The sequence below is a fragment of the Trifolium pratense genome, linkage group LG2, assembly GCF_020283565.1.
Source record: "Trifolium pratense cultivar HEN17-A07 linkage group LG2, ARS_RC_1.1, whole genome shotgun sequence".
Taxonomy (NCBI): domain Eukaryota; kingdom Viridiplantae; phylum Streptophyta; class Magnoliopsida; order Fabales; family Fabaceae; genus Trifolium; species Trifolium pratense.
This window is the reverse complement of record NC_060060.1, coordinates 16,552,314-16,578,202: the sequence shown is the minus strand read 5'-3', so window position 1 is coordinate 16,578,202 and position 25,889 is coordinate 16,552,314. Positions and strand designations below refer to the sequence as shown.

The 25,889-nt window shown below is 33.6% G+C and overlaps 1 pseudogene; it reads right to left on the bottom strand.

The window, feature by feature from the left end:
- Nucleotides 1-954: 954 nt before the first annotated feature.
- On the bottom strand, nt 955-24,907 carry LOC123904278 (annotated as a pseudogene).
- Nucleotides 24,908-25,889: the final 982 nt, after the last annotated feature.

Below are 25,889 nucleotides of genomic sequence, written 5' to 3'. Positions count from 1 at the left end.
AAATAATTATCCTTTTAAAATATCAATGAAGCATTAATTATTTTTACTAATAATTTTTTTTTTGACTAAAACTATTAATTTATTCTTATTTATTGTATTTCATCACATCTAAATACAATTTGTACATCATGGCAAAAAAATAAAAATTACAATTTGTACAAAAAAAATAAAATTCCCTTTGTCTGTTACTATTATAGGAATATCGACAAAAAAATATCACATATTAAAAATAGTTGTTAAGTAACAAATTTTTCTAAAATATACGTATATTATTACTAAATTATCCTTTGCAATGTATTCAAAGTTAATTTTTCATATTCTAACATAAATTAGAGATATCAATACAAGACATATTTTTTAAAAAATGTAATAAATATATCCAAAAATTTGTAAATGAAATTATATTGCAAAGGTGAACACTTCACTTCGTTACTCCTTAAAGACAAAATTTAAATTGGGTAGCAAGTAATTTAACTATTGTAAAAGGGTAAGGAAAGGAGGGAATGTTACTAACATGAAATTAGAACACTATGATTAGATGGAATGTTACTAACATGAAATTAGAAGAAGCTTTGTTGCTTTATGTTGAGATGATTGAAGGAGGTGTTTAGCCAAATGGAATGGCAATTGAAGTTTGAAGGGTATATACCAGACACATCACAAGTTTTGCTTGATGTAGAGGAAGAAGAAAAGAAAGAGAGATTAAAATATCATAGTCAGAAGTTAGCAATTGCTTTGGGATTGACACATACATCTGAAGGATCTCCTTTGAGAATAACAAGAAATCTTAGGATGTGTAGTGACTGTCATACTTACACTAAATACATTTCCATGATCTATGAAAGGGAAATTATTATAAGAGATGGTCACCTTTTCAACATTTTGGGGGGTATCCGCTACCTAAGTAGCGGACGGGGGCATTTGATAAATTCGTAGGGCACGCGAGAAAATTGGTAGGGTGGCAAAATAATTTCTCATCTTATAAAAACAACTTATGGCATCCATAAGATATTTAGTTTATTTACATAAGTTGTCCAAGATAGCTTATGAAAACAGCTTGCAACTTATATGAACATAGTTTGACTCATTTAATCTTTTGTTACAGAAAAACTTATACATATGCACTTAATTAAGCAAACAATAGTTAGCCTCAATCACTTTTTAAAAGGCACAAAGACCAGTTCAGGGAAAAATGTGGTTGCTAGGTATCAAATGTTGCTGATTCAATATGCTTACTTGGTCTGAGGTGGCAACTGAGCATCCAGGTTATCTGTATAAGCTTCAAACTTTGGGCAACATTCATCGAGTGAGAACTGTTGAGACAAAATCCTATTTTGATGTTTTAAAGATAACAACCCTTAATTAAATTTTAATTTGATTCTGATCATTTTGTGATCTAACAAGTGCTCTTGAGTGATTTAATTTAAGAACAGATGCAAAGGATTAAAATTAACCTTATTTCACTCATAAGAAAAGAATCAAACATGCTTTAGACAAATCTGCCTCAGAGATTGATCTCAGATTGGTCTCCAGACTAACATGTTCAAAAGCATAAGCACTTATTCAAGTCAACTTTGCGCAAGACAAGAATGAACTTTTAAGTTGGACTTATTTAAAGATCATAACAGTTCAAATAAGTCATTTAAGGAAAGGAATTGATTTTGGTTCTTGAGCTTACTCGAATAAGCTTCTTTAAGGTATAATAACTTCACATCTTGCAACAGGGCTTTATGTTCTCCAAGAACATCATTAAAGAAGATAATCTAGACCAATGAGAACTCAACAACAAGTACTAACAGCTTGCATAAAGAATCATATCTGAACCATAGTACAAGAGTATGACAAGGGTGGCTACATTCTTCCATAAAATTCACTATTCATGTGTACTATGAAGGACAAGTGAATAGTTTCTACTCTATGTATTTGTTGAGCATTTACAGCTGTTTGACAACTTGCAACAGCTCACAAATTCGTTGGACCTTATCCACACCATTTCAGAGAATGGTCTCCAACGTCCTGCAGAATGATCTCCCAGGTTTTTGCACTTAGGTGGCAATCTTATCTAAAGGCATTCAAATTCTATTTCCACACATGGGAAATACATTTGCAACGGATATACACTCAGAGACAACCCATTTACAGTTGGCCAAAGAATATTTCTGACCAACAAGTACAAGTGACTGTCAGAGACCATGAGAAGAACGATCTCCTGAAGCATCTGAAGGACAGAATCACATGGGCTGGTTTGTTTGTCTCTCAACGGCTATTTCTCCACTCACAACGAATATGTGTGATGTCCAAGCAACAAGGGAGCATCTCCATCTATAAATAGCACGTTGGTTTAATGGGAAGAGCAAGAACTTGAAGCACACAAAGCAATCTAAATACATTCCATCTCAAGCAATCAAGCTCTTCTTTTCACTCATAGTCTAAAGCTCCTTAGAAATCTAGGATCATATATTTGTAGAGTACTTTGAGTGTATCAATTTGTAAGCTTCACATCCGGTTAGGTGTATAAGCTTAGATCCAAAAGAATCATTGTTAAATCTTTAGGATTCTCTCAAGTCAATTGGGTATAATTGATTGAGGTTACCTTGTAAAGGTAGATCAGCTGAATATAGCTGGATACTTTGTGATCTGGATTTAGGTCATAAAGGGTTCTTTGATCTGGGCTTAGATCAAAGGGAAGTTTCTGTAATCTTGGTCTAGATTATAGTGGATAATCTCACGCAAGTGGGGACTGGAGTAGCCCATACTATTAAGGGGTGAACCAGGATAAATTCTTTGTGTGATTCTCTTCTCCCTTACTCTTTTATTTTGTGCAAACACTATACACACTAATCACTTGATTATTTGCACTTACATTTTAAGGAGAACGTTCTCCAGTTGATCTAACCATCAAGCTTTTGTAGGCTGTTATTGTCTAACTTTATTTTGCAGTAGAAAATTTTAAAGGGTCACAATTCAAACCCCCCTTCCTTGTGACAAACCTTGTTACTTCAATTGGCATCAGAGCACTGCCTCTAAAGTCTAAGCATCTAACAAGTGCTTGAGGAAAAGATTCAGGAAGGAAGTAATGTCTAAACCTGCAAAATTCATCTCAGAAGGAGGATCATCAACTAGACCACCTCTTTTTGAAGGAAATGACTACTATTACTGGAAAGACAAGATGGAACTATTTCTTAGATCACAAGACATCAACATGTGGACTGTTGTAGAAGTTGGAGACTATACTCCACTGGTCAAAGATTCATTCACACCAAAACCACAGCTTGAGTGGACAACTCAGGAATCTGACAGGGTACTACTAAACACTAAAGCTCAATTATTTATTAAAAGTGCTTTGTGCAGGGAAGAATATGACAGGATCATGGAATGCAAGACGGCCAAAGAAATGTGGACTACTCTTCAAACACACCATGAAGGAACCAGCCACATAAAAGAAACAAGAATTGACATAGGAGTACGAAAGTTTGAACTGTTTGAAATGAGTAACAGTGAAACTATAGATCAAATGTATGGAAGGTTTACAGTTATCATAAATGAGCTAAACTCTCTTGGTAAAAAATATACCACACATGAGAGAATAAGAAAGCTACTAAGATGTCTACCAGAAGAATGGAGACACATAGTAACTGCAATAACTGTAGCAAAAGATCTTAAGAAAATGGATCTTGAAGATTTCATTGGATCTTTAAAAGCTCATGAAGCAATACTTCAAGAAAAGAAACCAGCAAATAACAAAATGATTGCTCTAGAATCACAAGTAAAAGAGAACCTTAAAAGAGAAATAACATGTGATGAAGAGAATCCTCTTCAACAAGATGATGAGGAAGAAATGGCTTTTCTCTCAAGAAGAATCCAAAGGCTGATGATGAGAAGAAATCAAATCAAAAATTCATTTCCACCAAGAAGAAATGAAACTGATTTAAGCCAAGTAAAGTGTTACGGATGCAATCAAACTGGACATTACAAAAATGAATGTCCAAAGCTGAAGCAAAGAAAACCTCCCTACAACAAATCCATGATGGCTACATGGGACGATCTAGAAGAATTACCAGAAGAAGAAGAAGCAAATGTCTGCCTAATGACCAGAACCAACTTTGATGAGGTAAATCTTGAACCTTGTTCATCATGCATGAAAACTGAACAACTATTTGATAATCTCTTGTATGATTCACAAATTACTGCTCAAAAGTATGATCAACTTAAAAATGAACTCACTGAAATTATTAAAGAAAGAGATGAGTATAAATTTAAACTTACTAAAGTCATCAAAGAAAAAGATGAGTATGAAACTAAAAATAAAACCTTAGAAGACACTTTAAAAAGAGTTCAAAATGATCTAGATAAAGTATCTAAGTTAAGTAAAGAAGAAATTATTGTTCAACAAGAAAACTTAGGACTAAAACAGAATATTTCACTTTTAGAAAAAGACATAGCCAAATATGTAAAAGCAACTGAAACCTTTGAAAACATCCTAGGTGTTCAACAAAGAGTAATTGATAAAAATGGAATAGGCTTCAAAACTCATCAAACAATTTATGATAAAGTTTTCTTACCTAAAAAAGATCAAAAAGTAAAAAAACTGTTTTGTTCCTTCTGTCATAAACATGGACATATAAGATACTTTTGTTTTAAGAAAAGATCAAAAAATTCTGTGAGAGATCATTCTCCAGATAATCTCCAAAACTGGTCTCAAAGGAATGCATACACAAAACCATCTCATAAGAGAATGCATTTTAAAAACACTAACCAACAAGGACCCAAATCCATATGGGTACCAAAAGTCTTACTAAACTCAAATGCAGGAATGTATGCTAGCAGTCAAGAAAAAGCCATGGTACTTGGACAGTGGCTGCTCAAGGCACATGACTGGAGACAGACACAACTTCCTTTCCTTTGAAGAAAAGGAAGGAGGAACCGTTACCTTTGGAAATAATGAAAAAGCTAGCATCAAAGGTAAAGGTATAATAGGTAAAATTAATTCTGCTAAATTAGAAAATGTTCATTATGTAGAAGGTCTAGAACATAACTTAATAAGTATTAGCCAATTGTGTGATAGTGGTCTTGAAGTCATTTTTAAAACTCATACATGTGAAATTAAACAAATATCTTCTGGAAAAACACTTTTTAATGGATTAAGAAAAAAGAATGTGTATGTCATATATCTAGATGAACTGCCTGTTGAATCATGTTTTGTATCTCTTGAAAAGGATAAATGGATTTGGCATAAAAGGGCAGGACATGTAAATATGAGGACAATTGCAAAACTTTCTCAACTTGATCTAGTAAGAGGATTACCAAAGATAAGTTTTGACAAAGATAAACTATGTGAAAGTTGTACAAAGGGAAAACAAGCTAAAAGCAGTTTTAAACCAAAAGACTTTATTTCAACTAAAAAACCTCTTGAGCTACTTCACATAGATTTGTTTGGACCTGTCAAAACTACCAGTCTAGGTGGTAAAAACTATGGTTTTGTTATTGTTGATGACTATTCTAGATACACATGGGTTTTGTTTTTAAAAAATAAAGATGAATCTTTTGAATCTTTTAAAATCTTTTGTAAAAAGGTTCAAAATGAAAGAGGTTCAAATATCATCTCCATAAGAAGTGATCATGGTGGAGAATTTGAAAACTCCCACTTTGAATCATTCTTTGATGAAAATGGTATTTCTCACAACTTTTCTTGTCCAAGAACTCCTCAACAAAACGGAGTTGTTGAAAGAAAAAATAGAACCTTACAAGAAATGGCAAGAACTATGATAGACGAATCCAATGTTGAAAAATACTTTTGGGCTGAAGCTGTCAACACTGCTTGCTATATCTTGAATAGAATGTCTATTAGAAAAGTTTTGAACAAAACCCCTTATGAACTTTGGAAAGATAAAAAACCAAATGTTTCTTATTTTCACATTTTTGGGTGTTATTGTTACATCTTAAATATTAAAGACAATCTAGGAAAATTTGACTCTAAGTCTGATAAAGGAATCTTTTTAGGATACTCTTTAACATCTAAAGCATATAGAGTTTATAATCTAACATCAAAATCTTTGGAAGAAAGCATGCATGTAAAATTTGATGAATTTGATGATATATCATGTGTAAGAGAAATAGATGATGAAGATGAGCAAAGCTCATCAAAAGAACAGGTTGCAGAACAGGAATCACCACCTCAAGAACCTCCTAAAACGTGGAAGATTGTAAACAATCATCCTCAAGAACAAATAATAGGCGATACTGCAGAAGGTGTAAGAACCAGAAGATCATTTCAACTTAATAAGAACAATCTAGCTATGATCTCTCAAATTGAGCCAAAATCCATAGAAGAAGCTATCATTGATGAATCATGGAAAATTGCTATGAAAGAAGAACTTTCACAATTTGAAAAGAATGAAGTATGGAAGCTAGTACCAGCTCCTGCAGATCATTCTATCATTGGAACTAGATGGGTCTTCAGAAATAAAATGGATGAAAATGGTAAGGTAATTCGCAACAAAGCAAGACTTGTTGCTCAAGGTTATAATCAACAAGAAGGTATAGATTATGATGAGACTTTTGCACCAGTAGCAAGGTTAGAAGCAATTAGAATATTACTTGCATATGCATCTCATAAGTGTCTTAAACTTTTTCAAATGGATGTGAAAAGTGCATTTTTAAATGGATTTTTAAATGAAGAGGTTTATGTCCATCAACCTCCTGGTTTTAAAGATGAACACAAACCTAATCATGTTTTTAAACTTACCAAAGCTTTATATGGACTTAAACAAGCCCCAAGAGCATGGTATGATAGATTAAGCTCATTTTTAATTGAAAATGGTTTTTCTAGAGGAAAAATTGATACAACACTTTTTAGAAAAACAAATGAAAATGATTTATTAATTGTGCAAGTATATGTTGATGATATTATATTTGGTGCTACTAACGAAAAAATGTGCGAGGATTTTTCAAACCTTATGCAAAGTGAATTTGAAATGAGCATGATGGGAGAACTCAGTTTCTTTCTTGGCTTGCAAATCAAGCAACAAGATGATGAAATCTTTATTAGTCAAGAAAAATATATCAAAGATCTTCTCAAGAAGTACAACATGAATGAAGCAAAGATCATGACTACTCCAATGCATCCATCAACAAATTTAGACAAAGATGAAAGTGGTAAAACTGTGTCTGAAAAAGAATATAGAGGAATGATTGGATCACTTCTATATTTAACTGCAAGTAGACCAGACATTGTATTCTCAGTTGGTCTTTGTGCAAGATTTCAAACATCTCCAAGGGAATCTCACCTTACAGCAGTCAAAAGGATTTTTAGATATTTGGTGGGAACACCAGATGTTGGTCTATGGTACAAAAAGGGATCACATTTTGACCTAAAAGCCTATTGTGATGCTGACTATGCTGGTGACAAACTTGAAAGAAAAAGCACAAGTGGTGCTTGTCAATTTCTTGGTGAGGCTCTTGTAAGTTGGTGCTGCAGAAAGCAAAACACCATAGCACTCTCAACAACTGAAGCAGAATATGTATCAGCTGCAAATTGTTGTTCTCAAGTGATATGGATCAAAAACCAACTTGAAGACTTCTCTCTAAGGTACACAAATATTAAAATTCTTTGTGATAATACTAGTGCTATTAATTTATCAAAGAACCCCATTCAGCATTCTAGATCCAAACATATTGAAATTAAGCATCGTTTTATACGTGACCATGTTTGCAAAAAAGATGTTGAATTAATATTTGTTGATACGGAATCTCAATTAGCTGATATTTTTACAAAACCTTTAGTTGAAGATCGTTTTAATTTTATCAAAGAAAATTTAAACATTATAAAAAATCCTAGCTAAGCTTTGTTGAAATTTCTTTTGGAGAACGCCAGGAGAACATTCTTTCCCTGAACAAAAAGTAGAACATGAGTTATTTTTAAAATACATCAGAATCTCTTAATTTTTTAATTCTAAATTAACATTTTTTTCAGACCTTTGTACTTCTCTTATGTCTCACACGCAAATCTCTCTCTCCTTAGTGTCATTATTATTATCTCTCTCTCTCTCCACTATTCATCAAACCCTCCTTGATTCTACTCTCTCACTGTTCATCTCTCAATCCACACCAAAAATGGCTCGATTAAAGAAATCTGGAAACAAGAACAAGAAGGATAGTTCTTCATCCTCCTCCCAATCACCAAAACGCTCACCTCCACCTGCTTCTTCCAATCATAAGTCAGGTACTAAATCATCTTCTTCCACCTCTTTTAAATCCCTTCCAGATCATAAAAATGAGACAGAAATTCAATCCAACCCTTCAAAAATTCCTCAAACAAATCAACCTACTGATACATAACAATCACCATCAACAAATGTTCAAGTTTCTGAAGTAATGATTGGAGAAATTTCAGTTACTTGTAAAACCGTCACAACAACCATTCAACCAACTCAATGCTCCCAAACAATTGTTGAACCTCAAACCTCTCCTCCAAAGAATACTACTACTCCTCTACCAAAAGCCAATTCTTCCAGGAAGAGTATACAACTTTAACGACCTTGTCAACACAGACCATGACCTTACCCAATTCACCAATCCTCTTGGTTGAACCACATTGTTCAACATCAGAGAAACACATTACCCAAACCTTATATCAGCATTTTACTTCAATGTTGTTATTCCCTCTGACAGAAACTCCATAGTCTCTGAGCTTAAGAAAGTTAAGATCAAGATAACTGAAGAACTGCTTGGAAAGCTGTTAGAAATACCAACCACAGGTCACAAACTGTATGGAGAAAGCTGGTTCTCCATGGCAGGAGTGAGTAAGAATACCGTCATGACTGAGATTTATGAACCTGGAACCAATCTCACAAAAAATCCACCCTCATCCAAACTCAAACATGTGTTCAAAATGTTGCACAACATGTGTTTGCACTCCATCTTTCCAAGGAAAGGAAGCAAGGATAAGGTCACAGAAAATGACATGATGATAATGTATCACATGTTCAACAAAATCCAACTCAATCTGCCTTATGTCATGATTCAACACATGATATACACCATTGAAAACGAGTCTAGGAAAGTCACTCTCCCTTATGGTATGTTCCTAACCAGAGTGTTCAATAAGTTCAAAGTCAGTTTTGAAGGAGAAGATGGAAAGAATTCTTCAACCACATTCTCTCTAAAGAATGTTGGAAGGATGAAATTCATAGGAGATATTGAGGATCACACTGTTGGTGATCAAGGCCAGAAAAGAAAAAGAGAAGATTTTGAAAAGGATAGCAATCTGGACCTTCTGGCTGAAGTTGTGACAACACAGGAAGACCATCCAGAGATCGTTCTCCCAGTCTCAGCTCCTAGTAAAAAAAAACCCAAGAAAATGTAAGTGAGAAAACCACCTCTGCTCAGTTTAATCCCTTTGTGTCTCTAGAATTTGATATCCTGTCAACACTTCCATATTCTCACCATTGATGACCTCACCACAGATTTTCTGAAAAATTTTCTTACAACTCCTTCTGATTACTCACACATGCATCAGCCTATCTACACTGATGCTGGTCCATCTATGCCATCCTTTCCTCATAATTTTGCTTCCCTAAATTCGTTTTGCACTAGTTATCCAACAAACGATTCTGCTGCGTACCAAAGCTCTGCCAATATCCATCCCTTTGACACCAGACCCACCAAAAAGTCAAAAATGGAGAAAGATGTTTCAAGTACCAGAAAGGACATGGTTAAGATGTTTGAAGCTATCAAGATCAACAACACCTTGTTAAGCTACGTTGTCCAGGAGCACCAGCTCTTTAGGACCTGGCTTATTGAGGAATTCTGCCCTGCTATGCGTGTTACTCCACCACCAACCAATCCTCCTCCACAAGTTCTTGACTTTCCAGAACTTGAAAAAGACTCCAACTCTGATGACTCCCCACCTGCTGATCCATAGTCGCTTCTTGTGCTGCCTCCTACCTCTTTTTGCTGTTGACAAAAGGGGGAGAATGAATTCTGTAGTATTTAGGGGGAGATTGTGATATTTTAAAACGCTTTTGTGATATGCTTGGTCTGTTTTAAAACTTGTCTGCTTAATGTTATTTTTATCAGTTTTAGAATTTGTAGATATGGTTGGAAGTTGCTTTGGAATCAACTTCTGATTATATGTTGTTTGAATTCTAAAAACTTTGATTATGTTATGTTTTTGAATCACTTTTGATCATTAATCATGTACTGATAAACTGTCATATGCTTATGTATGAGTTTGATTAATGAATGTTATGTTTGATTCAAATGTATGTGTTTACACATTTTTACTCAATTTGCATTTGCATATTTTATAAAATGATAAAGAATGCTAAAATTGAGGGGGAGCTTTATATGATTAAATCACAAGTATTATTACTGAATTTGGTTTAATCAGAATCACAATCAAAAATTAATTAAGGTTTTGTCATCATCAAAAAGGGGGAGATTGTTGAGACAAAATCCTATTTTGATGTTTTAAAGATAACAACCCTTAATTAAATTTTAATTTGATTCTGATCATTTTGTGATCTAACAAGTGCTCTTGAGTGATTTAATTTAAGAACAGATGCAAAGGATTAAAATTAACCTTATTTCACTCATAAGAAAAGAATCAAACATGCTTTAGACAAATCTGCCTCAGAGATTGATCTCAGATTGGTCTCCAGACTAACATGTTCAAAAGCATAAGCACTTATTCAAGTCAACTTTGCGCAAGACAAGAATGAACTTTTAAGTTGGACTTATTTAAAGATCATAACAGTTCAAATAAGTCATTTAAGGAAAGGAATTGATTTTGGTTCTTGAGCTTACTCGAATAAGCTTCTTTAAGGTATAATAACTTCACATCTTGCAACAAGGCTTTATGTTCTCCAAGAACATCATTAAAGAAGATAATCTAGACCAATGAGAACTCAACAACAAGTACTAACAGCTTGCATAAAGAATCATATCTGAACCATAGTACAAGAGTATGACAAGGGTGGCTACATTCTTCCATAAAATTCACTATTCATGTGTACTATGAAGGACAAGTGAATAGTTTCTACTCTATGTATTTGTTGAGCATTTACAGCTGTTTGACAACTTGCAACAGCTCACAAATTCGTTGGACCTTATCCACACCATTTCAGAGAATGGTCTCCAACGTCCTGCAGAATGATCTCCCAGGTTTTTGCACTTAGGTGGCAATCTTATCTAAAGGCATTCAAATTCTATTTCCACACATGGGAAATACATTTGCAACGGATATACACTCAGAGACAACCCATTTACAGTTGGCCAAAGAATATTTCTGACCAACAAGTACAAGTGACTGTCAGAGACCATGAGAAGAACGATCTCCTGAAGCATCTGAAGGACAGAATCACATGGGCTGGTTTGTTTGTCTCTCAACGGCTATTTCTCCACTCACAACGAATATGTGTGATGTCCAAGCAACAAGGGAGCATCTCCATCTATAAATAGCACGTTGGTTTAATGGGAAGAGCAAGAACTTGAAGCACACAAAGCAATCTAAATACATTCCATCTCAAGCAATCAAGCTCTTCTTTTCACTCATACTCTAAAGCTCCTTAGAAATCTAGGATCATATATTTGTAGAGTACTTTGAGTGTATCAATTTGTAAGCTTCACATCCGGTTAGGTGTATAAGCTTAGATCCAAAAGAATCATTGTTAAATCTTTAGGATTCTCTCAAGTCAATTGGGTATAATTGATTGAGGTTACCTTGTAAAGGTAGATCAGCTGAATATAGCTGGATACTTTGTGATCTGGATTTAGGTCATAAAGGGTTCTTTGATCTGGGCTTAGATCAAAGGGAAGTTTCTGTAATCTTGGTCTAGATTATAGTGGATAATCTCACGCAAGTGGGGACTGGAGTAGCCCATACTATTAAGGGGTGAACCAGGATAAATTCTTTGTGTGATTCTCTTCTCCCTTACTCTTTTATTTTGTGCAAACACTATACACACTAATCACTTGATTATTTGCACTTACATTTTAAGGAGAACGTTCTCCAGTTGATCTAACCATCAAGCTTTTGTAGGCTGTTATTGTCTAACTTTATTTTGCAGTAGAAAATTTTAAAGGGTCACAATTCAAACCCCCCTTCCTTGTGACAAACCTTGTTACTTCAAGAACTCCATGAAAGCCAAACCATTTCCTCGAGTAACTCCTTCTGCATATAGTATATCCCTTTCAGAAGGTTCATACTCATTGCTACATATGTCAACAGCCTGCAATAAACAAGAGCACATTATCTAGCTATACAAGATTACATTTTCTTCAAAAAAAGATTACATGTCAATACCACTAATCTTGTCAATGTAGAAAAGGAAAATTGTGCCACCAAAACAATAACCATTCCAACTATGATAGCCATAAACTTAGGCCATATTTAGATAAACAGCTTAATTAAGTGCTTAGCATACAAAGTGCTTATGTATATGCTATTTTTTGTACCAAAAGGTAAAATAAAGTTAAATTGTTTTCATATAAGCTATTTTCATAAGCTATCCTAGAGAACTTGTGGAAATAAGTTAAAAGGAGCTTATGACTTATCATAAGTAGTTTCCATAAGCTTTCTCAAACAGTCTCACAAATGCTTATGACAGTAGATAAGCTCAAATAAAACAATTCAAATAAGCCTAATTATAGCATCGGTAAATTGTAATATTCAGAATGAATAATAGCTAAAGAATAAATTTTAAAAGGCTTAATTAGTCAATTAGTCCCTTAAAGACATTTTAGGTTTCACAATGGTCCCTTAAAGAAAAAAAGGCCTGGATTGGTCCCTTAAAGAAAAAAAGGCACGGATTGGTCCCTTAAAGACATATATGTTTGCCATATTGTTCATTTTCGTTAAATTTTAACTCCAAATATAACAAAAAATTCAAATGGTTAAAATTTTAAAAATTAATAAGGTTTTTGGTGAACCACTTACACTTAATGACATCCACAATTCAGTCAACTAAACTAACGTTTTTTTGTAAAAAATTGACGGAAAGGACCAATTGAGAAACAAATGTGTCTTTAAGAGACCAATCCGAACCTTTTTTTCTTTAAGGGACCATTGTGAAACCTAAAATATCTTTAAGGGACCAAAAGACTAATTAAGTCATTTTAAAAACACCGTAGGTTTAAGAAGACCCTGATTTCAAGGATGATTAGATAGGCAATTACCCGGCTTAAGAAGTACTCTGCAACACCTGGAATGAAGTGAAGCTCGTCTTTTCTTTTTAAGGTTTCATGTATTGGCGGATCTTTCCACACTTCTTTAACTAAAGGTCTAGTGGCTATAATGTCCAAGAGCCAGTCGGAAAAATGTTTTAGCCTTGGGTTGAGAGAATAGACGCATTCACTAGTATTGCTAGCTTCACCATTGCTTTCTGATGTCATTGCAGGATGATGACTATAAATGTTAGCCATAGGATTAACATTAACATTAACACAGACCAAAGTTATATTCAGAATGCCAATAATTTGCAGCAGATTAGTTATTTCTTAAATAAAATAGAAACCATGTACGTATGTGTCGTATGCAATAAAACGTAACTAATATTTTCTGTAAACGCTTCGCTACCTACCAAGAGCCAGATTTTATTGCAGGGCTAAACAGAGTTATCGTGGTGAAAAGTACCGCCGCCACAGAACACTGATAGATGTGCACTCTTTCTTAATGAAAAGAGTCACTTATTAGTTTATTAAGGAATGTAATTATGTTCATCCACTCAATATATTGTAGCACCTACTAGTACTAATAGCTGATGAGTCTAATGAAGTTGATTTTTCCTTTTCACTGTTAAAAAGTTCCAAAATAAGGGATATGGAAAGGTTCACACAGATCCTCTTTAATTCCACTAATAAAAAGGAGTCCTTTTAAAGGACTATAGAAAATATAGCAAAATCAATAATAAAAATATCTAGGTTCAACCAATGAAGATTAAAATTTCTAATACTTTAACCTGATTCCTAACAATCTAACGAACCAAGCATGAAGAATGTTATATGAAAATCTATTTAGAAAAATATCTAGGCTCCTCTATCATGTTATATGAAAATCAATATTAAACACCGGGACTGGAAAATGTTCTTTCATACTCTCAATTTGAACCAACTAAAGTATTTATATCAATCCCTATAATCAAGTGATTCATTTTGTACACATTATAAATTGAAGTGACTAATTTTAATCAATTAAGTACCAATATTGGCCTACTACTTAGACAATTCAAGTTCTTTTTACTGTCAAACCTACATCTACATATGCATATTAGTCTCATTTTACAAAATTTCATTTTCTTCTATATGTTGTTGTGTGTGTGTGTGTTAAAATTGGTATGGAAGAACTCGTACGTAGCTTCGTATTGTATTCATATTCGTGAAACATAGGAATAAACATTAGAAATAAAAGACACACCTGCTTAAACAAAGTGCTAGTTCCAGATCCTTGAATTCCAAGAACAAGAAGCTTCTGAGTTTCTTTTCTGTTCCAGATATTTAGGAATTGTGGTATAATTACTAGTCACGTCTCTTGAATCATGAGGCTGTCCATGAGGAAAAGGTAGAGAGAACAAGGCACAAACAAATCTTGTTGATGCCTGTCAAGAAAAGGTAAACATCTCTTTCGGTATTATTTTATCTCCTTAATACGACTTAAATATGTTACCACCTACAATTATTTAAGTGAATATACCTTCTCCCAAATGTTTCCTCTTATATTCTTTTGACCTTCCTCCTCGTAACAACCATCGTCGTAAACCCAAAAGTGAGTATCACGTGGACACTGCACGTTTGCCAACTGAAAATTCAAAGGAGACAGTTATTTCATTGAATTCAATAATGCAAAACAGCCACGATAATGATAAGAATCATCCAAAGATTAGAATGGTGGCAATAATTTTGTAAAGCTTACCCTGAGTACCCTCAATTCGAGTTTTGTAATCTCTCAACCATTCATGTAGACCTTGGTGTTTCCATTGCTAGCATCCGTGCTAAGTTTGCCGGAGAAATTCGAGTTTGAACCAATGATTCTGTCAGGTTTTTCCCCTTCCTATAAAATTTAACAATAGAAGTCAAAGCCTGCTCTTTGAATGGAAATCAAAATATAGTAATTTTATAAGTCAACCTTATGATTTGAAAGAAAAAAAAGATTTTCAAATTGAAATACTCCATTCTACGCCTGTGGAAAAACTAATATTCCATACAAAGGGAAAATTGAAGCAGAAATATTCTCAGTAATAAGCACAAATCATCACCTTTCCCCATAGACCGGATTCTTTGTCGTACTAATATCTACCAGGCTTCAGCTTACATGGAGGTAAAGTGCATCCAAGTAATTCTGCCATCTCGTCAAGCTTCAGGAGTTCAGGGGGAATCAATTGACACTCAACTGTTATGGCTGAAGCTAATTAGCTGAACATTCTTTCTTTGCTTAACTTCTAGAGGACTCAACAGTCGGGACAACATCCTCGAATATTTACCCAATTTCAAACGCCCTGATTCGTCTAAACGGGTGCCGATACATGTTACACATTTACGCCCTTCAGGCATCGATCCCATTGCCCTAAGCACGCAGTTTCCGCGATACTTGGCATTACAAATTATGCAAGGGGCAAAAGTTAATATGCATAAGCCTTTTCTTATGTATGGTGCATAAGTCATTCACAGCCATCCGATAATTTTACACATGTAATAATCATAACTGAAGAACTTTCTATTTTTGCTTGCTCAATTTCGGCCACATTTTACATGCGATTCGATCACCGATTTCGAAAACTAATACCGGAAACATTCATAAAATCGAACGAAGATCAAAACGGTATAAAGAACGTCGAGTTTCGTTGATTATTGAGGGAGAACGAACCGGGTCGACGAACCGGGTCGTCGTGAACCGTTTCTGCAGAAAATGGGAGAGGAAGATGATGAACAGTGACGCCCGTCCACGCCCACTCTCACTGGCGGCGCGTGGGGGCGCGTGCGGTGCCAAGGAGACTCCAAAATTTTTTATTATTTTTACATAAAAATAGTAAATAATTTTCTGAGAATTTTGGGACCAGTTTGGTATTTTTCTGAGACCTGGAACTATTTTTAGTTAATTAAATGAGGTAAATATGCTTTTATAAATATAAGATATTAATAAAATTTTCACAAAATTTTATTTAGGGTATTTTGAATTATTTGGAACGGTTGGGGATACCTCACTCTCTTCGGTTTTATATCGTCTTAAAAATTTAAATTTATTTCACAATTTTTATTAAGGGTTAAATATGTTTTTGGAGAACAGCTCTTTGAAACCATTCCACAGCAAAAATGGTTTCATACCGTTATACACTGAAATCATTAGTCTAGTTAAATGGTTTCATGGCGTTATACACCGAAACCATTATTATAGTTAAATGGTTTTATATGAGCATTAGTGTCAAGATGTTATACACTGAAACAATTAGTCTTGTCAATTGGTTTCAAGATGTTATACACTGAAACCATTTGTCTAGTTAAATGGTTTGATATTGTTATACACTTAAACCATTATTATAGTTAAATGGTTTTATATGAGCATTAGTGCCAAGATGTTATACATTGAAATCATTAGTCCTTTTAATTGGTTTCAAGATGTTATACACTGAAACCATTTGTCTAGTTAAATGGTTTTATACTGTTATACACTGAAACCATTATTCTAGTTAAATGGTTTCATAGCGTTATACACTGAAATCGTTAGTCTTGTTATTTGGTTTCAAGATGTTATACACTGAAACCATTAGTCTAGTTAAATAGTTTCATAGCGTTATACACTGAAACCATTATTTTAGTTAAATGATTTCATATGGGCATTAGTGCCAAAATGTTATACACTGAAACCATTGTTATTAAGTAAAACATCACATAACCATTTTACAAAACCATGCTACATAAAGCAAAAAATCATATAAAGCAATTAGGGTTAGTTTAGTTGAAAAAAATTTGGATAGTATGCATGAGATATTGGATTCGATCATTTTTTTATTGTAAAGAAAAATCGATATATATATATATATATATATATATATATATATATATATATATATATATATATATATATATATATATATATATATATATATATATATGTAATTAATGTATGAAATTTTATTTATATTGTGATTATGATTGATAAAACTTAAAATTAAATTGTATGTTTGACAAGTATGCTTTATATATACATGAACCATTCGTTATTATGTTGGGCTTCGAGGGGGTGTATGACGAAAATTAATTAAAAATGGATTTTTATAAGATATACTTCAAAGGAACAAAAATTATTATTTAATTGGAAACGGGGGGCGCGCTAGAAATTTGGGGGAGGGGTGCGCTAGAAGTTTGGAGGAGGGAAAAAAATTGGGGGCGCGCTAGAAATCTAGGGGAGGAAAAAAAAATTAAGGGGCTCACAAGAAATCTAGGAGAAAAAGGAAAAAAAAACTGGGGGTGCGCTAAGCAAAAGGGGGGCGCGCAAGTAATGAGATAGTATATGGGGGCGCGCGAGTAATGAATTGCCTAATTTTGGGTTTGGGCTGACATTTAGTTGACTTTTGGTGTAGGAAGCAAATATGATGGATGTAGGAAGCAAGTTTATGCATGGTGCATAAGTTTAGGCTTATGCACCATAACCACACCCTTCAAAATATAGTAGCATTTTATTTTGGTTTTTAACACTCCAATTTTTAGGTGAATGCTTTCCTGATAATTGAGAATTTAATCATAAAATAAGTAAAATTTAGCTAAAATGTAATTTCGCTATCCAAAAATTAATCTTAAATTCTTCCAACCGATTTATCATTTAATAAAATTCATTAATCACTTATCTTTGAATACCAAAAAAAAAAAAGTAAAAGTATCTTCCTATTTTTACAACTATCTTGTGTGTCAAAAAAAATTACAATTATCTTATTCTTTTTTGGTAAAATAGATGGTCAACTTCTAACAAAAATATATAAGACGGGAAGTAGCTACGTATAGGGGTGTACATGGATTGGGCAAATCCGGTTGACCCGGTTGACCCGGTCAAACCCACCCAATCCAACCTAAAAAAGTGGGTCGGGTCGGGCTAGTGGGTGGATATGGATTTCAAAAATGGAAAACCCATAAAGAAAATCGGGTTTCGGGTAAAACCGGACCCAACCCAAAAAACCCACTGACCCACTAGTGTTATGTATTTTGAAATAATTTTTATAAAAATACTAAAGATTTTGTCATTTGATTATTAAATATTTTTATATTGAAAATAAGTTATACTATTTTTTATGAAAATAAAAAGATTGAATTTTTTTTATAAACAAATATGATAATTAATCGCATTATTCATCGTTTAGTCATTAGATATTAAAAAAAGTTAAAAAAAAAAACTATTTGGATAACACACTATCCAATCCGTAAATTAGTGGATTTACACAAAAAATGAGTGATTATTTTTTATAGTGAAAAAAAGTTACACTATTTTTTAAGAAAATAGAATGGTTGAGTTATTTTTATGAAAAAATATAATGATTCGACATTTAGATATTTAATATAAAAAATAGAAAAATAATTTGGGTAACCCACTACCCAACCCAAACCAACCCGGAATTTAGTGGATTTACCCAACCCGGCCCAACATTGTAACGGATGGTTATTTTACTAGACCCAAATCGGAGTACCCTATGTGGTTCGGGTTTTGGTTTTGGCCAAATCCAACACAATTCGGCCCACGTACACCCCTAGCTACGTACGTGACTTCTAACAAAAATCATACCTTATAAGCAGGGGCGCTTCGGGTTTTAGGAGGCTCTGTGCAAAATATAAAATGGTTCCTTAATATAAAAATTTTAATTTTTTTTAAAAAAAAAACTGTCGATTTAAATTGCGTATAATATAAAAAAATCATTTTTAGGTTTGTAAACATATAGATTATAAATATTAAACCAATTGCATTAAATCAAATGGGATAAGAAATACAAAATAATTATCTTTGTATATAACGTCAAAAAGGAATCTCCTAATCTAAGGTTAAATTTTATGCAAAGATTAAAATGGAATAAATCTATATTTACGAGTATAGATAACTAATCTATTGATACTCATATGATATTATATGAACATTAACAATATATAACTATTAGTTTATGGCCTAAAAATTAATCTATTAATATACATCTGATATTTTATAGGAATAAATAATATATAAGTAATATTATAGAACCTCAAAATTTTGAGTTGAGGCCCTCAAAATTTTGAGGCCCGATGCCGTCACACACCTCGCACATGTGTGCAAGCCGCCACTGCTTATAAGTTATATCCTTAACATATCAACATTTTTATTGTGTTATGGTAAGTTTATTAATAAAATATTTTTGTATCTACTAAAAAAAATTAAGAGTATTATTAATATTATGAAAAGCCGACACCAAAATTTTTTTATCCTCTATATAAGTATAGTTTTACTCAAGGTTATCAAAACCGGACCGGATCGGCCAGTCGAACCGGTCGGACTGTGAACTGGTCATGAAAACGGTTCGGTTTTGAGCAAAAAACGGATAGGAAACCGACCGTCAAAAAATGCGTGAACCGGGGTCGAACCGGCGAACCGGCCGGAGCGGTTCTGCATATTTTATTTTATTTTATTTTAAAAAAAAAACAGGGCAAAACAACGTCGTTTTAACTTTTTAAAAAAAAAATCTGAAACAAAACAACGACGTCGTAGGAATATGAAAGGTTTTTGTTTTTCATCTGTTTTTCATTTGGTTTTAATTATAAATTTTATTTTATTTTGACTTGTGATATTTTATCTTTTTAATGTGTAAAATTATGAAATATTGAGCAATTATTCATATATTTTTATTTATATATTAATTAAAATATATGTTTAATTAAAAACGGTTCGACCCCGGTCTGATCAATTGAACCTTGAACCGATAAGCTCGCCGGTTCAATGACCGATCCGGTTATGACAACCTTGGTTTTACTAGATGTCATCCTCTTTCTTTTGCATGCTCATATATATGTAAAATTTGAGACTATGCAATGGGTATTATGTTTATAATTTTGTTTTTTTTTTAAACAAAGCATTACTATCTTATTTCCAAAAAAACAATAAGTACAACCGATCCAAAGGATTCAGGTGAGTTTATATCAAACTAGCCCACTATTACAAGATCAAAATCTACTATGCTACTCTAGGCACAAGGTAGTAACGTTAACATGGATATTAAATTTCCTGCGCAAAGTGCATCTCAAACTAGCCCACTATTATGTTTATAATTAGATATAAAAAGTTTAAATAAATATGTAATAGAATATAGATTATTTTGATGTACCAAAAAAAAAATATAGATCTTTTTGATAAAAAAAAAAAAAATAGAAAAGAGATAGTATATAACTATATATGTAACTAAGTGAGTTTGTTAAAATAAAAAAGACTTAAATGCAGTTTTGCCCCCCCTGTTTTGATTAAATCAGAATTTTACCCCCCCTGTTTTAAAATGCGGACTTTTACCCCCCCTGTTTTATAATTTTTTGGATTTTACCCCCCCTAAAATTCTGTTTTCGAGTCACAACTTTAAAGCTTCGCACACAACTCAATTTTGATCAATAATTCACCAAAAGGATACCGAAATGACCGTAATCGAGTTATCTTTCCACATAATCAAACCCCACTAAATTTGGAGTTACAGAGAGAGATTAATTACCATTTTAGTGAAGGTGTGTCCAATTACTAATTCTGCAGAAATCTACTTGTGATCTTAAAATTCAACATCGTCTACCGAACCCATCGTAACTCCAAAATCAACGAAATTGAAATGCCAACAAGGGTAATTTCGTTAGATTTCCATACATGTAAATAGTATTAAAAAATGAGCTACAGGTTGAGAGGAATGACAAAAATACTAGTAGTAGTTTCATACGATAATTAATTTGAACAGACCTTCACTAAAACGGTAATTAATCTCTCTCTGTAACTCCAAATTTAGTGGAGTTTGATTCTGTGGAAAACTAACTCGATTGCGGTCGTTTCGGTACCAGTTTGGTGAATTATTGATCTAAATTGAGTTCTGTGCGAAGCTTTGAACTTGAGGCTCAGAAGCAGATTTTGTGCAAAATTTTAGTGGGGGGCAAAATCCAACAAATTATAAAATAGGGGGGGTAAAATTCCGCATTTTAAAATAGGGGGGTAAAATTCCGCATTTTCCAAAATAGGGGGGGTAAAACTGCATTTAAGCCAATAAAAAATATGTAACTAGTGAGGGGGGTTTTAACAATTAGTATCATATTGTATATAATTCATTCACTAACCATGACTTAAATTTGAATAAAGGAACTAATTGGTGGGCTAATCCAAGCATCAGGAGAGATGCTATCACTGCACATGGTTTAAAGTTTATACTACGTGCGTCCTTAATTATAAGATGATCACTACATAATTTTGATCACTAATATTTTTAGTTGTCTATTACTAAAAATTATTAAAATTTAATATTTTAAAAATATTCATCAAAACAAATTGAACAAGATCTTATATGCTAATATTTACATTTATATAGTATTAAAAAAATACTATCAAAACAATGTAAATAAATAGTACATTTTTATCAAACAGGATTTTATAATTAGGAAGAACTCGGAGAATTATTAGAAACCATTCTGATGCAACTTTTAACTCATTGTCAAACAAATTCAAAGGAAGAGGATTGGGAATTAGGATGTCAAAAACAACAAATAGATTTATCTCATGATTTGCTTGTCAAAAATTTGTGGCCAAAATTCCCTGCTACTTCATTCTTTAGTGCTTGATATGAACTCAACATGAATACCTTAATAATACTTCCTTTAAGCCCAAAACATTTTTTTTTTCGGCTTTTCACCACCAGTTGAATCTGGTTCGGGGGTCAGTTTTGGCATCAAGTGGTTCCAGCCCCCTCCCGATCGCAGTTGTGAGGGATCGAACTGCGGTCCTCCCTACCAAGTTCAGCACCAATCACCACTGAACCAACTAACGATTGGTTAAGCCCAAAACATTTTGTTCCAATGTCATGTCATTCAAAACACATGGAAAATAAATCTGCAATAAATAGATTTTGCAGTCATTATAACCAAACACAATAAATAAAAAATTAAATTCATTATCTTTTGTTGACCGAAAATGCCGCTATATAATTCTGAAAAATAGTAACCAAGAAATATACCTTATATGTTATAGTCATCCCCTAATAAGGATGATTTAGTGCCCTTTGTTTTCACTTTTTATAAAAATGAATTTTATAGTGTTACATGTTGGATATTTTGGATATTTCAAAAGTTTAAATTATAATGTGTTTAATAATTATTTTCTACTGTTTGTCAAAAAAAAAAATAATTATTTTCTACTTATTCTTAATTGATTTTAGTTTGATAAATATCTTTAGTGCTGCAAAGAAAATGTGCATAATTTGAGAGAAAACTATTTTGACTTAGTCTCTCCATTCATTTATTTGGTTCCTATTATTTCTAATGCTGATGATTTAATCACTATTTACATTTCTATGTAACAGCTCACTAATAAAAGGATATATATATCTTTTTTCAACCTTAGGATTTCCTTTCATATAGGAGAAAGTTGTTTTTTATACCTTACGAATACTTTGTTTTGAAGCATTGTTACAGATATACTTATCCATTCTTAATGTTGGTAAAGAACAATGTTTTTTATTATTTTTTTATAGTAATTTTCTAACGATTTTTTTTATACTGTTTTATAATTATTTCTTGTTGTGGTGTATTAGAAGTGGTCTAATATTTTGTTAAAATTTTTGTATTTTATTATTTATGGAGTTTTTGGTTATTGAATTTTCACGGTTTTTTTTTTCCAATCGAGTTTTCATATTTTATTCTATTGTTCATGTTAATGTGTTAAGATTATAAAGATTAAAAAGTAAATTGCATCTAGAATCCGTCCCCTCCCCCTCCGAACCAAACATATATGTAGTTGAAATTCCTCCCCTCCTCTATTTTGAATCAAACACATAAATAATTAAAATTCCTCCCCTCCTCATCCCTCCCGTCAATTAAAATTCCTCCTCTCCCCTCTCTTGTTTTGAACCAAACAGACCCTTAGCGATTAACATTATGAAACATTATGGCATATAAAGGTGAAATCGTTTTGTTAAGAGAGTGAAATTAAGTAGAAACAAGAGTTATATATATATATATATATATATATATATATATATATATATATATATATATATATATATATATATATATATATATATATGACGTATATTATGAGAATGATAAAGATATATGAGAATATGAGAATAAATATGAATCATTAAGATTTAAATGAAAGGTTGAGATTAAAAAGTGACTTTTGTATCTAATTACACATTAACCATCTTTCTATCTAACCCACTTGGGGTTGGTCGAGTGGTGTTGGCTTGGGCCCTTGGAGTATGCTCCTCTCAAGGTCTCAGGTTCGATTCCCACTGGTGCCAATTTCGGTGGGCTAAGTCCATACAGAGCAAAAAAAACTCTGGCTTTAAATGGGGCCCCCGCAAGTGGACGGTGGGATTGGTCCCCTTGGATTAGTCGGTCATAAGGCCGGATACCAAGTTTTCAAAAAAAAAAAAAAAAAAACCATCTTTCTATCTTCTTCTTCCTCGTTCTCATGTGCCACACTTTTGCTTTTCTCAACCTCTCGCGTTATTCATCTCCTCTCTGCCATCCACCGACAAATCCGGCCAACCTCCTTTTACCATAAATTTTGTTCACGTTCTATCTCTGTTCCGGCCAACCTCCTCCGACTGTGAATCACTATGTTCCGGCCAATTTCTGTCGTCCTCTGGCGATCAACTCTCTGTTCCAACTCACTCCTCCGTCGATCAACTCTCTCTCCTGGAGAAGCCACTCACGCTTCATGTTCATCCACATGACAATTTTTTGTAACATGAATTGATTTCAAACATCATCTTCTTTTTTTTTTTTGTGGGGCAAAGTTGATATTTTTCTTTTGTTTTTCATTCATTGTTCTGGGGTTTTAGATTTCATATATTGTTGTAAATTGTAAACTTATCTTAAACAAAAAAAATGTTGAATTTGACAGTTAAGGGATCAGCACTATACAAAAATTCTATTATCTCAAATTCTCCTTTTGATTTTAAAGCCAACGTTTTACCTAAAAAAAAAGACAAAGGAATAGATCTCGCAGACCGACACAACAAAAGAGATGTGGAACACCATATGGTCAGCGGTGGCGACCGGGGTGGAGGTGGTTCAACGGCCACAGATCTGGTCGTGAAAGGATTTTCGTTGCACGCTATGTGGAAGGAGAAGAGATGAGGCACACATTAAAGTTTTGTGGAACATTTTAATCTAAGCCATTTTAAGGAGAAGAGATGATGGTTGTATTTTGGGGGAGTTGCGCAATATTTGCGGATAATTTCTTAGTTCAGTGATTACACGCCTCCGATTAATTAGTTTCCAGCCATTCGTGCCAACATTACATGGGTGTTGTTTGCTATAGATTTTTTTTTAATCAAACATTTCATTAACTAGTAAACGTTCAATACATAAGAGAATAATCTCAAATCTACGGAAACTACCCCAAGAAATAGCCGCCCGAGAAAGAGTATGAGCAACTATATTCGTTTGTCTCCTAACAAACGTCACTTCAAAGTTTATGCACGATACCATAATTTTGATAATGTCAGCAACAATTAAACAAAATTCCGAGAGTACGAATAGCTTCAGTCAACACCTGTGAGTCGCTTTCAAATTGAACCATATTCAAACCTCTAAGATTGGCTTCCCACATGGCCTGCAGGAGCGCCCAAGCCTCTCCTTCAACCGTTGACAGAGTGACCTGTTGTCTTTGCGTGAAGCCAGCCACAAAGTTACCATCATGATCCCGAAAACAGGCACCCATCGTTACTACATTGGTTTAAAAAAAAAAGCAGCATCAACATTACATTTCACCCAACCAATGGTGAACCGCAAAAATATAGTTCTCATCATGCTTCAAATGGTGAACCACAAACCAATCATTCCACGCTTCGTATGCGATTCGCACGACTTGGTTAGGTAAGCTGAGACTGTCATTCCAAACTACACCATTTCGGTGCTGCCAAATGCTCCAAAAAAGCATCGTAACTCTACCCATAGTGGCTCGGTCTTCATGTTGGCACATTGCAAACACTCTATCTGCGGCCAGACCCTGTTGATACACATTATTATCCAAGACATATAGCAGGCCAGCAGCCTGTCAACATTCTCGAGTTGCAATGCAGTTGAAAAAGACGTGGAGGTCATCTTCAGTCGTATTCTCGCAAATAGGGCAGTGTACATCACAATTCACACGTCGTTGAAATAATCGAACTCGCGTCGGAAGGTAACCTCGACATAAGCGCCATAGTAAATGTCGAGCTTTGTGGGGCGCTTGCGCATTCCAAATATCATTCCAATTACCCTCCAAATGGAATTTATGATCCCGCAAAATATAACGCATAGCTAACTTGTACCCGGATTTAACGGAGTAGCAGTCTTTCTTTCTTCATTCAGACAAGTTTGTTTTCATGAACTGACGTGATGAGTGGTGTGTTAATAATTAAGTTTGTCGTTGGACCTGGAAATAGGGTTCAGATTTTAGCAATATCCCAAGCCTTATAATTATCCAATAACAAATCGTTGACAAACAATTGGTACACACCTTCCTCTTGTGGAGAAGGAACTCAACGTTCATCAATACCCCGCAACCACGGGTCCTTCACAATATTGATTTTATCCCCACCACCTATACTCCACCTACAACCAAGCAACAAAATTTGACGAGCTTTCCAAATACTATGCCAAGCAAAACTTGGGTTATAACCCAAAGAGGCTTCAAATAAAGAAGATCGTGGAAAATACCT